At 42.6% G+C, this 13,932-nt stretch overlaps 1 protein-coding gene across 12 annotated transcripts in view; it reads right to left on the reverse strand.

Moving 5' to 3' along the window:
* The window catches only part of ptprfa (protein tyrosine phosphatase receptor type Fa), a 376,185-nt gene that overhangs the window by 242,919 nt on the left and 119,334 nt on the right, over positions 1–13,932 (reverse strand). The window lies entirely within an intron of this gene.

Raw genomic sequence — 13,932 nt, forward strand, 5'->3', positions numbered from 1 at the left:
CAGATGGAAACCTTGAAAAATCTGCTTTGAATGCATGAATAAACATGAATCATAAACCATGGATAATAGTGCAGCTCAGAAGATCATTTTTAAAATTCATGTCATGGTCTCACATGTTAACCATACACAGTGGTGGTTTGGACCACTAGTGGAGTTATGATGCAATGTTTAAATGAGCACTGGACCTGGTTCTCGACTAGCAACTTCATAAAAATACAATGAGAAATGTAGCAATATATGTATATATGTATAAAACCTGGAGAAGAAGGCTTACCAATGTAAGCAAAGCAAGACAATTCTACATGGCGCTGTCCAAGAACCACAGAGTGAATATAGATACAGAACTTCAAAGGATATTAGAGGGTAAAACTGCACACTTTCTATCGCATCTGTTAACACGTTGCTGCAAATCGATTCAGAGCATTTAACAGAGCACTTCAGAGGGTCATTAATATGGACAAAAAAAAAATCCCAGGACACCGGGGTTTAAGCTGCTGCCGTCTGGCAGGAGGTTCACGCTGCTGAGGTCCCGGACAAACAGACTCAAGGACAGCTTTTACAACAGGTAACTAATCAGTGCTAACAGCTGACCTGATCGGCTACCTGCCTGGACTTTTGGGGGGGCAACAACAATAACAATAATAATATTTATATTTGCAACAAGGCGCAATAATTATAATAATGTGCAACAATAATAATGTGCAATACACATAAACTTTTTCTTCTTTTTATACTTAATTTAAGTTACTGTGTCGTACGCAGTGCCGACGTCGGACAGTTTTCCAGTTTCATTGCACTATTGTACTCTGTATGACTGCAATGACTATAAAGAGATATCTTATCTGATGACGTCACCACAGCCCTCAGCAGGATAAACATGATTGTGAGACTTTCTGAGAACATCGAGACGACGTGTTCCAAATCGTCTTACTTAAAGTTCTAAAGATATGATAAACTGACACGAACGTCACTGCTTAATTACTATCATCACACAAAAGACATCCTAATACTGCTTCTACTTTGGTTTTATTTTGTTTTATTTTCTCATGTGTTTTACCTTTTTCAAAATTATTCCTCAATCAGAGACCAGATGCATCTCCTGGTAGTTGTGACATATCTGATGGTATTATGACTAAAGAAATATCCCTCCATAGTTACAAATGTTTACTGAACAAATCCGAGTTATAAACAGTCATTTGATGTGTTTGGGACAGCTGAGCTAGTTATAACTCGTGAAATGAAGCCGGAGTTTTGATTCCATTTGTAGGGGTTTGCTTTATCTTCAAGGTTTAGGGTTTGAAATAAAACAATAAAGCTACATCAGAAACAGACACAATACAGAGAGCCTAACACTTCCAGGAGCTTTGAAGAACATGTTCAGGAATGAATCTTAAACAGAGTGTGTGTGTGGATTAGTCTGTCTTTGAGGAGCAATCATTCACTGTGCAAACTAAAACCATTACAACAATGTTATATGTCTGCGCTGGGGGCTGCTCTCTGGTACCACTAAAGATTATTTTTAAATGATTATTTAAGTAGGGATCTGTCACAGCAGTGTGTATGGTTTGTCTGACTGTGATGTAAAATCAACATTTGTGAGACACAATCAAATCACTGTTTGCGCATATTTGTCATTTGTTGTATGACAACAGAAACTGAGTGATGATTACATGAGAGCAGCCAAACTGTGTGTTTGCATCCGTGTGTGGTCCTAACACATTTAAGCTCAGTCTACAACCGAGATGCTAAAAGGAAATCTTGGTGCCAGAACAGAGTCGCAGAACAGAGCTGCAAATATGGAACCAACGCCTGCGTTAGTTCATGCAGGCCAAGAAGTCGAGCTCAAGCCAAGCATTTAAGATAAGATAAGATAGAACTTTATTAATCCCTCGGGTGGGTTCCTCTGGGAAATTCGACTTCCAAAAAAAGCACAGCAACGACCGAAGTTACAGTTACAGAACTGTTATATATATATATATATATATATATATATATATATATATATATATATATATATATATACACACACACACACACACACACACACACACACACACACACACACACACACACACACACACACACACACATATCTAAATACAGAGACAAATATAAATAAAATATACAAAGGGGATAAATAGAATAAATAGGAATAAAAAATAAAAATACAAGTGAATTGCACATTTCAAGTATTGAGTCTAGTTTCAGTGCCATCCCACACCGGATGATGGGCTTAGCTACAAATCGAATTGGCTAATCTTATGTACGGCTTGCTATTTAAACTGCTTTAGCCTTCCCATAGTTCCTCTGTGTCTGCAAGCCACTTTGCAACCCAACTCCAGCCCAGTTCCTCCTTTTTACACCATATCTGACTTACATCTGTTTACTGTGTGCTCTGTTCTGAACAGAGGTATTGCTGCTGCCTTCCCTGCCTCAGTCTTATGTACATATTTCACAAAGAAGAAGGGGAAGAAACAAAGTTACTCCAGATGGACAAAACCGTCTACTTTTGATTAAAGTGTAGACGGGGGCGATTGTGGCTCAAAGAGTTGGCAGTTCGTCTTGTAAACGGAAGGTTGCCGGCTCGGACAGTCTCGGTCGTTGTGTCCTTGGGCAAGACACTTCACCTGCCGCCTACTGGTGATGGCCAGAGGGGCCGATGGTGCGATATGGTGGCCTCGCTTCTGTCAGTCTGCCCCAGGGCAGCTGTGGCTACAACCGTAGCTGCCTCCACCAGTGTGTGAATGTGAGAGTGAATGAATAGTGGCATTGTAAAGTGCTTTGAGGGCCCCGAAAAGTGCTATATAAATGCAATCCATTATTATTATTATTATAAAGTGATCCTGACCCAGGGACAGACTGTCTCTTTGAACCACATGTAGTATTTATGCACCAGTGTCAGTGCAGTGATTTGTAGAAAAAGCCTGGTGTTCATATTTCCAGTTTTTCATGTAGAAGTTTTCCTCTAATTTGGTGTGAAACTTGTTTTGGCAATGTGACAGCTTGCTGTTCTCTTACTGCTGCGTTAAGTTACTGCTGACGCAAATCCAGCATGTCCTGCTGCTTCTGCATCACATTAAAAAAACTACAAGTGACAAACCAGTCAAGCCACCGTGAGCTGAAGAAGCCTGCAGGTGACAGGCACTTGACTGTGACCAGCACACCTCCATCACACCATCAAGGTGAGCAGGTTTACCTTGCTGTCCAGGCTAATGCAGTGGAAGAATACACAGTCCACCTGCTGCTTACAACACCTAATTTCTGCATTGCTCAGCTTGACTAATCGCCGTCCGATTAAAGAAAAACTCTAAAGGCTTCCAGGCAATTTAATCATTTAATCATCGTCTTAAACTAATTGCATTTAGTGCAGTTGTGTTACTACATTAACTTTTAGGAAATGCTGATAACATTTATGATAAATTGTTTTTCTCTTAAGATAATATCACAGAATCTAAATTCATTTTAACACAAAGCAGCGTCTTGAAAAAAGATAATTGATGTGGTGGAACAAGCTAGTCATGTGTGATGTTATTAATATTTCTAGCATTGGTGTGGCGAGTCTCTGAGCCTCCGCTCATGTGTTGAATTCTTGTTAAAAAGAACACCCAGTCCTGTTAGCGCTCCATGGTAACACTAACAAAGACCGGCTCTCCTCCCGAGACAGACTGCTGTGAATGTGGAGACTTTGACTAATGATTAAATATTCCTTGTTGGAGCTCCTCACCTCAGAGGCCTCACCTTTTTCCCACAGAACGAATCGTAATGTTGCCGTTTTCCTTTGGAGGTAGAAGCGGCTTCTTTATTGCGGGTCAGTGTGTAAAGACGGCTGAGACAGGTGGAAGATACTTGAAGTGTTGGTGTTATAAAGCATCAAAGTCTTGTCATTCTCAGTGGCTTCCTCCCCTGCGTCATCGCTGCTCCCGATTCCCCCCTGTCAGCATGTCTCCTCCAATAACACTTTGTTTCTCTGATGTAACTTTGAAAAGCAGCAGGCTGCTGTCTGCCTGACTTCTACTTGTGTGGTTAGTGGTTCATGGCTCCTTTCCATACAAACCCCTGTGATATATATACTTTCAGATTTTGTGCTACAGCACCCGAACTCACAAATACGTGAGTCCTGTGATTGAGCTACAAACACAAAGAAACATTAGGTACTTTCAGACCTTTTAACCTTTTTTTCTGTCTGCACTGCAAAAAGTGATGACCACTGTATTTCCTGTGCACAGAGATTGGCATCAATGTCGTCACCAGAGAAAATGAAGAGTTGATTCAGTAATTTACAGCCATGAGAGGCAAATTAACTATTAGTAATGCAAAGGGGGTAGGTTCAACTTTTGCTAATTTTAAGGCAAAGCCGTGTACCAGCTTCGTCTGTGGATGGGCCTTTGGAGCTACAGTGCTCCCTCGCTGTAACGCGGTTCACCTTTCGCTGTTTCGCTGATTTTTTTGGTGCAATTTTGCATGTGTTTATTTTTTTGTTTTTTCCACAGTGCATTGTGTTCTGCGTCTTGATTGGCTATAGACCATTGTCAATCAATCTCATGCCGTGTCTCCCGTACAGTACAAAATGCTTTCAGCTCGTCAACTTTACATAAATCTTTGATGGCTACCAGTGTGACTCTGAAGTGCTGTACAACAAACACAACACTAACTGACAGGCCTGATAGGTCACAGGCATAGATACCAGTGACAAGGCTGGCTAGTTATGCTAACAGCCGCATCTGTCAGATATCTGTCTCCAATACAAAAGATAGATGCATGTAGTATATCAGTCATTTCAGTCATCATGTCTAAAACGTGCACAGCTTACAGTGTTCCATTTCTACCCCATCAAAATTCAACCACTGTGCTACTAATTATGTTATACAGACGTTTCTCACGTGGGGCCATATGAACATAGCTGCCTTTCATATTGGACATGATATAAAAGGCAGTCACAAAGAAACAAGTGTATTTTCCAAATGGTTATCAAGCGATTTCTTGGGTGTAGCAGGTTGAAATCAGTCGTGAAGAGTGTTGCACCACAGTCATTCTTCTAATTGCTTTGCTCACTGGGAGATTGCTGTGGTTGCCTGTAGTTGAAGGCAGCCACTCGTGTTAAAACGTTAAAAGAACAATTTTGCTAATTGGAAATGGAGACCATTCACCTTCAAAGTGAAAGCTGTGCCTTGGTGTTACAGCACATTTCAAAATTCACAAAGGTTTTTGCAGCTGGTTGAGGAATGCAATTTTTTTCCTAGGAAGCTATGATTGAAGAGCATCACTGAAAGCTCTGTAGGCCTGAGTGACTGGGCTACAGCAATCTACAACTACTCTCCAGTTGGTCAGGGAATACACATGTGATACATAGAAATACACTTTTTAAATGTAAGTAAAAGTAGTGTGTATAGCATACGCAGCATGGAGTGTAGAAGAATCCAAATGAAGTTCTGAGATTATACATTTTGGAAATCTGATGCAAAACCCTCATTTGTTCATAACTGTGTGTCATCACCTTCATAAAGGTTGCCGTCTTTTGTTTAAATCCTTTCCTTTGACCCCCTTCTAGGTTTCCACTTTAAAAAATGCAGTACATGTAGCTGCGTTTCATACAGTGTCGGCGCTGACACACAAATGCTGATAAATTTATTAGAAACATCGAGCACGGAATAAAAGCCGTCTATCTTCTCTGGATGCAGCTGTGTGATGGCAGCACAGGCACCTTTATGAATCAAAATGAAATTGTCTTCACACAACATTTCTATGATTTATTTTGAAACTTCAATTCACATGTACAATACACTCTGTAATGTGATGTATGTGCTGCAGCTACGAGTCGGAGCTGCTTCTGCGTGTCCGCTCATGCAACAGCCTCAGCCGAGGAGCCCGTACCATCAATCAGCAGTCAACACACTTCACAGCACCGTGACAGCAACATTTTCAGAGCGGCAGGCTGCAAGGAGAAATGCGAATGTTTCAAGCAGGGGTTAAATCCTTTTTCTTCCCCAGCAGGGAGCCACGAAGAGCCTTTTACAGGCGAGGCGAGACCTTTTAACATCAACTTTTAGCAGCTGATAAGTTTGCTCTTTAAAGTTCAACGTGACTCCAAACCCACTTGTACAGTTGGATCCAACAGTTTGTCCTTAAGAACATTTCTTGTAACAGAAATTGTACATCAGATTGATATAAGGTCCCGATGATGGTCAGTGTTCAGGAGGGAAATACTTTCACTGCATTATGCAAAACGTGTTGGCAGAATGAAAGAATCAAGTCTGCAGAGCTTCATCCGAGGAGCCAGAAGTGGGCGGGGAAGAAGTGGGCGGGGAAGAAGTGAGCGGCTCAGACCATTATTAAGATATTTATTTCCCATGGCTGTTGATCATCCCAAGGCCTAACACTCCAAATATAAAACATGCTTGTGCCCTCTGCTCTTTTCTCGGGCAGCTGTCGGTTGCCTTGAACTCCCATTATTCTCTGACCCGTGTTTGCAGCTGTTTCTTGGCCTTATTTTCTTAGAAATATAGTAAATGGCCTGCATTTATATAGCGCTTTTCTAGTCCCTAAGGACCCCAAAGCACTTTACATATCCAGTCATCCACACATTCACACACTGGTGATGGCAGCTACATTGTAGCCACAGCCACCCTGGGGCGCACTGACAGAGGCGAGGCTGCCGGACACTGGCGCCACCGGGCCCTCTGACCACCACCAGTAGGCAAACATGGTTAGTATCTTGCCCGAGGATATTTGGCATGCAGTCAGGAGGCAGCCTGGGATCGAACCACCGACCTTCTGATTAGTGGCTGACCTGCTCTGCCACCTGAGCTACAGCCACCCATATGGCTGTAGCAATATGCCTGTTTGACATCTTTAACAGGCATCTATGATGACGAGAGAGGAAAACAGTTAAATACTCTGTGTGTGACACATAAGCATGCAGTTATCTGTTCATCATGAACTCTTTTGTTTTCCTATTGTAATTTTTACTGTAGGGAATTAATAGTAAGATACAGATTATTGGGCAGCGCGGTGGTTAGCACTGTTGCCTCACAGCAAGAAGGTCCTGAGTTCAATTCCACCATCAGGCTGGGGTCTTTCTGTGCTTCCTCCCACAGTCCAAAGACATGCACTTAGTGGGGATTTGGTTAATTGGAAACACTAAATTGCCCATAGGTGTGAATGTGAGCGTGAATGGTTGTCTCAGTCTGTGTGTTAGCCCTGCGACAGACTGGCAACCTGTCCAGGGTGCCCCCCGCCTCTCGCCTTAAGACAGCTGGGATAAGCTCCAGCACCCCCCACAACCCTGAAAAGCGTCTAGTGTCTACTACGCTTGTATGGTATCATTTTGTGCCAAAACATTTACACTTTCCCATTGTGGTAATCGTCAGTGCCATCACCGCCTCAGCTGATGTGTTGGAGCACAAGCCACCAGAGGACAGTTTGTAAAGTCAGTAGCTGAGCTCAGTGAGCTGTTAATAATAATAATGCATACTTTATTGATCCCGTGGGGAAATTACTTTCACTGCATTTGACCCATTCACTCAGTGAAGCCGCTAAGCAGGCGCCCCTGAGCAAGCGACGGTACCTCGCTCAGGGGAACCTCAGGGTTGCCATTCAGTGGATTCGAACCCCCGACCTTCCGATCACGGGGCCACCACTCTACCTACTGAGCTGCGGTGAATTTAAGTGAAAGTTTTACTCGTAACATTTAAAATCCTTCTCGGCAAAGCTGTGAGCAGCTGAGTTAGCTGTGAGTTGTTGAAGACTCGTGTTAACACTTTTAAAAATATATGATGCTAATTAAAAAATAAAGCTGTGCCTTAGTCTTACAATGTTTAATTCGATTTTCTATATCAATGTGTTGCTTTTACCAAATCTCATATTTCACAATGCTGCTATAAAAATTCAAGAAGAATCGAGCTGGTGTCTGCTGGCGTGTTTAGGCTCATGATGGTTTTACATATCAGGGGACTGCATATAAATAACATGCCAGTGGGTACGTCTCAAGTGTCATGTCTGTGCATTCAAGCTTTTGGTCTAAAATTACAGCATCAGATTAGACACACCTACGGTAAGGGTGATGTTCATGCAGCAAATGAGATGTGGAGGCCAACACCCTTAATTTTTGCTGCGTTGTTGTTACCAGCATGGAAGGAACATTTAAAGTGGTGTATCATTACACGGGGGGCTTAATTTGAGGGGAGAGTTTTCATTTGTTACAGGTGCAGTCACAGGGCATAGCAGTTACCTGCTTCGTGACTAATTTCTTGTAAAAATTGCTCGTGGATCAAGTTGCCATTAAAAGTTGCTGTATTTTGAGGCACCTCTGCATCAGTGGTGAGGATTTTGCATGTATTTAGTGGGCAGGTAGTTGCTCAGATAGTCAGTTCATGTCATCTGGAGGAGGTAGGAGATATGCTGACACACAAACAATTTACTGACATTTACTGACACATGCAAAGAAGAAAACAACAACAAAAAATCCAGCACCCTTAGAGCAAGCTGTAAGTCTCCAAACAGAAACAGATATAGCCTGACTATAATAGGTTTAGCATGTGCTAAATGCCAACTCCTCCCTGCTCATTTAGCGGCTGATCTTTGAATAAAGCCAATCTCACAGAGGACATGCATGGCTGGAGCCACAGAGGAGAGGCTGCTTTGCAAGAGGGAGGCAGTGTAAAGCAGCAGCCCACAGGAGACACAAGCTGCCTCTCCACACAGGCTTTTTATGGGAATTATTCTGTATAGAAATGCTACAGGGAGAAGAGCTTCTCTCTTTCACAGGAAAAAAAAAAGGTCAGCGAACGCTTTGTGGGATGTGCTCCATGCAACTTTCCTCATATATTAGACTTTTTATGTTTGAGCATACTGCAACACAATTCTGATTCCTCTAAATCCCCTGGTTGCTCGGTCGATGCTAGCTCCCACATGGTGCGCATGAGCACTGAAGCTTGCTTTACCAATGCAGAAGGCATTTATATCAAGAGTTGTCTGGACAATAAACTGAATTCAAAAACAAATGCTCTACTTTGGCCCCACAATCTAAAACCTATATGTTTGATTAGTGGACGACACCAAATTGTTTGAATGTGAGAGTGAACAGCTGTCCTATTTTCTGCATTAGCCCTGAAACTGTTTGGCAACCTGTCAAGGTGTATCTTGATTCTCACCTAAGGAAACAACTCAATTTGGTTGCCATATTTGTGTCATAGCTGCCTCTGCCAACCACACTCAGTAGATGCTTCTCATTATGCAAACTTATGCTTCCTCACATGCTCCTGTTACTGAGGAATCTGCCATCATGCAGGTTTTCAATCCCTCAGCAGCCCCTTGAGGTGATGAGGAGCGAGGTGGCTTATAGAAGAGGTCTTTGCAACCTTATGTGTCTTGCATCACTTTCTCCCTCTCCAGTATCAGCGCTTTAAGGAGATAAGATGCAAGGAAGAGAAATGTTGAGGGAAGGAACAAGATATGTTAGCATAATGAAGAAGCTCTCCTTTACTCATCTCTGCATTCACTCCTCAAATAGTTGGATTTTTCAAGTGGGGAAGTTGGTTCACTGACTTTGTTGTGTTCGTGTGCTGCCAAGATCGAATGTAAAAGCAAACGTGGACATTACAAACACAATGTGTTGTATGTTACTCCTCAGAGTATTTAAAACACACTTTGCCAACTGCTCTCAGCACACATATAATAGGGCTGCTCGATTATGGCAAAAATGATAATCACGATTATTTTCACTGACATTGAGATCTCGATTATTTGACGATATTTATTTAACAATAACAATGTGTTGAATAATGACTTTAAAAAAATAATATAAAATAATGCAAATACTGATAACAGTGCAAATGTTTGCAGTATAAAAAAATAAATGAAAAATGTAAACATCTGTGTTTAGTGAGCTTTGCAGTGTTGCTCTGTGGTGCAGCTACACCGTAGCGAAGTTCACACACTGTGTCTACTTGATCCACGTCTGACTGAACCCATAATGTTTCCACACCACTGAAGTTTTTTTTTTTTTACCTCTTTTCAACCAACGGCAGTCACTCTCCTCTCCAAATAACTTCTGCTTAGCTTTCCGAGCTTCCCTCGGGTCCTCTTAATCAGCGGTCCCCAACCCCCGGGCCTTGGACCGGTACCGGTCCGTGAGTCGTTTGGTACCGGGCCGCGAGAGTTGAGGCTCAGGTGTGAAATGTCTGGTTTTCAGGGTTTTTATCGGTTTTCAGCGTTATTTTGTTATCGTTTTTATCGTTAACTTTTTTTCCTTGGTCTTTTCACGTGTGTTATGAATAAATCTTCTTTTTTTCGGTACCGGTACTAGTTTTATTTTGTTGTATTTATCCGCGACACATTAAAGGCCGGTCCATGAAAATATTGTCGGGCATAAACCGGTCCGTGGCGCAAAAAAGGTTGGAGACCGCTGCTCTTAATTGTTGTGACGCGTGTTCGAAACGCAGAGAGGTGCGCTCGATTTGCCACACGGAGCAGCGCGAGAGTAAAGCACGAGGGAGGGGCTAATAATCGGCTCAGTCATTTTTAATGATCGTTGAAAGCCCAGATCGTAATCGTGATTAAAATTCGATTAATCAAGCAGCCCTACATATAATCACTTTACTTGATTTGTTACCAGGATGACGCTACAAACTAATCTGGGTCATTTTGCATGGAGGATAGCTAATGGTTACAAATTAAGGCCACACTAAATAAATTAGTAATAAATATTATTAAATAAATGTAAACAAATTGCATTTGCAATACAAAAATTCACACCATGAGTCGCAAAGTTCTTCTAATTAAAAATAAAGTTTTTGCAGTTCATGTATCAAACCTTCGGTTGTTTCTTTTTCTGGCTCGAGCAGCTTTTGTGTGCATTTTACCAATAAGTAATGTATTGCTTCCAAGAACACATGAATGCACAATAACCTGCCGTCTTCTCCGGTGAGTTCTCTCTCCTGTATCTGTGATTGCATGAGTGGAAGTAGGTGCACTGGAGTCAGAACAGAGCCGTGCCAGGTGCATCGCTGTGCTGTTATCAAGCCCTGAAAAAACAATCAGCTCTTCCACTGCTGCTTCTGCCTCAGCCAGCGTTCGCTTCAAGCTTTTCTGTAAATTGACTTTCATCTTCAGCCTGTTGCCTGCATCCTGACCCTCGCCCCTTTTCCCCATTGTTCAGTCTGCTCTGTCCACACGGCCTCTCAGTGTCCTCCTGGTACTGTGTTCCTGCTCTGCACCAGAAGTCTCTGGCATCTCACCAGTAATCTTGAAAGCCTAGCACAGCACCATCACATCAATATTTTCCCCTATAACCCGACTCCTACATGTCTGCGTGCCACAACAGTTACTGGTTGTGAATCTTTGCAGGGTCCTCAGCACATGAGCGTCTCATTTGAGTTGGACTCACGCTTGTCAACATTGGCTGCATTTGATCCTGTTCAGTGAAATTATATTCTCATCTATTATTATGACTATTCTGCAGATTAAACCAGATGTAACAGTTGAGTTTGTTCCACATCCGTGTGTTTTTTCTCCAGCAGGTCTTCGTTACATGTTTTTCTAAAGAGAGGGAGCCATCTTCTTTGGCTTCCTTGCAGAAATTTCCTCTCACCGTGCCACTGCCAAATCCAGCAAGACATGTCTCTGTGCCCATTACAGACTCTCAGGAACAACTTGAGCCATATGCTGAGAGGCTCGCTGCAGCCAAACTGAAATCACACATGAAAGTGTATTCTGCATACAGAAACACAATTAAGAGGCAATTTTGAGTTGGGAATGAATAAATGGACTGGAGACAGCCCAGTTTGTCCTCATTAATAATGCACTTTAATTCCTTTAAACTTGTTCTACATGTGTTGATTGAGAACGATTGCATTTTGCTACATCCAGACAAACCGTGTAAGTGGTTTCCATTATAATATGTACGAGTGCAGAAATGAAGAAGGCCAGTGTTTGAATCCGTGTAATTCTTCAGGAAATTGTTAATATTAGGCAATATTTCACAATAGGACCCAAGATTCCTTAGAGGGCAGATCCTGAGCTAAAGTAACACTGACAAAACATAAGGGACAATGTTTTCAGTTAGAGGTCAGGTAATGAGCGCCACCTACGTGTGGCAAATCTGGGAAAGGGAAGAGTTGTGGAGTTGCATTGGTGATACTGTGATTTTCAATGGTGACTTCATGGACAGGCAGGAGAGGAATCGTCCGAGAGAAACGTATCACATCTTTTAAGAAGTCTCACCAGGCACTAGCAAGGGAGTCTCACTGTTACGAGGGATCAGAGGACTCCTATAAGGGGCTTCTGTTGTGGACCATGAAAAAGTGGGACTCAAACCAGAAACAAAGAACACTTGCCTTCAAAATAAAAGTTGTGCCTCACCTCCAAATCCAGTACATTTTATACTATTGTCAACTATCACAACTAGCTACTACCAGTCAAACCAGCTGCAAAGAGATTTTCACCAAATGGTTGGGGAATACATACTCTTACATAGCAACATGCGGTTACCACGAAGCCACTGACCAATCTGCCAGCAGCCAACATGCTGGGGAACATACATGTTTCCTTTGCCAGATAGTCATGGGTCGGTTTCTAGGCCTGTGTCCTGAGGCTGTATTCATTTGACCCTGCATCATCCATCCATCCATCCATCCATCCATCCCCTTCTGCTTATCCTTTTTCATCATCTATATCCAAAACGTCACACAAGTTAACATCAAGTAATTAGCAACGTACTGTAATCCTGAGGGCAGGGGTACAGGACGTCCTGCCCACTCTGTCATTATGTCGACTCTTTTGACTATAGTTTCTTGCCTTTTCTGCTGCCTCCCCCTAAATCCTGCCCTTATCTGCCGCTGCTCCTGATTGGACGGGTGTCCCAGTCCCAGCTCCAATCAAGCTCCATCATCAATCACACCTCCTACTTTAAACGGTAGCAAAGCAGTTAGTCGGGGCTGCTTTTGCTGCCATACCTCTCACTACTGTGCTCGTAGCTACTCACAAGTAAGACTGTATCGACATGATCCTGTTTGAGTGGTACTTTAGTTGTGTGCCTTTAATCATACACACCTGTGTGTTGTTCTTAGTGATTTGCTGTATTGTTTGGGGGTATTAGTGTCTGTTTTAGCTGCTCTACATTTCCTGTGTACCTGGAGACTGGGCCAGGGATTAGTTTTCACATCCACATCAGGCTCATACATGCAGATGTGGTTTTCTTGTTTTGGAAACTCACTTCACTGATGTAATTCCCATGCTTTGCAGAGCATGTGGGCCAAACTGGACCCTGTGGCCCAAGTCTGTGAAGCACCTTTGAGAAATGTTTGTGTTCTTATGAACTTTTCTAAATACGAGGCTTATTTTAAACCCAGACTGGTCACTTAATCATGTATCCAGAGTTTTACACATGTGCATATGTGAATCCCAGCAGGTCATAATCTCTCTCTCAGACAAGCCTTGATATCCAACTTCCTGCAGGCTGGTGAATAATTGGTGGAATAAAGTGCATTGGTTATGAGCTCATCTCTTCATGGGTGGTTTTTGCTCCGAGGAGCAGAGCGTTTTCTCCACTCAATTACTCTGGTAAACGATGCCACTGTAAACAGGAGACGGTGCTTTTAACACATTCTGTTGAGGCCTGTGGCATCACATACCTCCTCCACTCTGACAGGCTCCCTGACACCAGCCAGCAAATCCTTCCACTCAGCAGAGTATGCTGCCTACGTGCCACAGTAACTGCCGTGTACATCTGTGAAAAACCAGTATGGGGTGACAAGGTTTCACCGTGACTGGCATGGAGAGAGACTTTAAACCAAAAAGCCTGTGAAACAACGCTCTCCCTCATGCAGAGTAAAGTGCAGTGAAAATGCTGAAATTTTTTAAGCACAATTTCTACTGCTGCCATTTGACTGAACCACATTAAACACCATCATGACGATTTTGGATCGTCAGAACTAA

Source organism: Rhamphochromis longiceps, linkage group LG15 (genome assembly GCF_057381845.1).
Source record: "Rhamphochromis longiceps isolate RC_006_pf linkage group LG15, R_longiceps_female_GT1.1, whole genome shotgun sequence".
Taxonomy (NCBI): Eukaryota; Metazoa; Chordata; class Actinopteri; order Cichliformes; family Cichlidae; genus Rhamphochromis; species Rhamphochromis longiceps.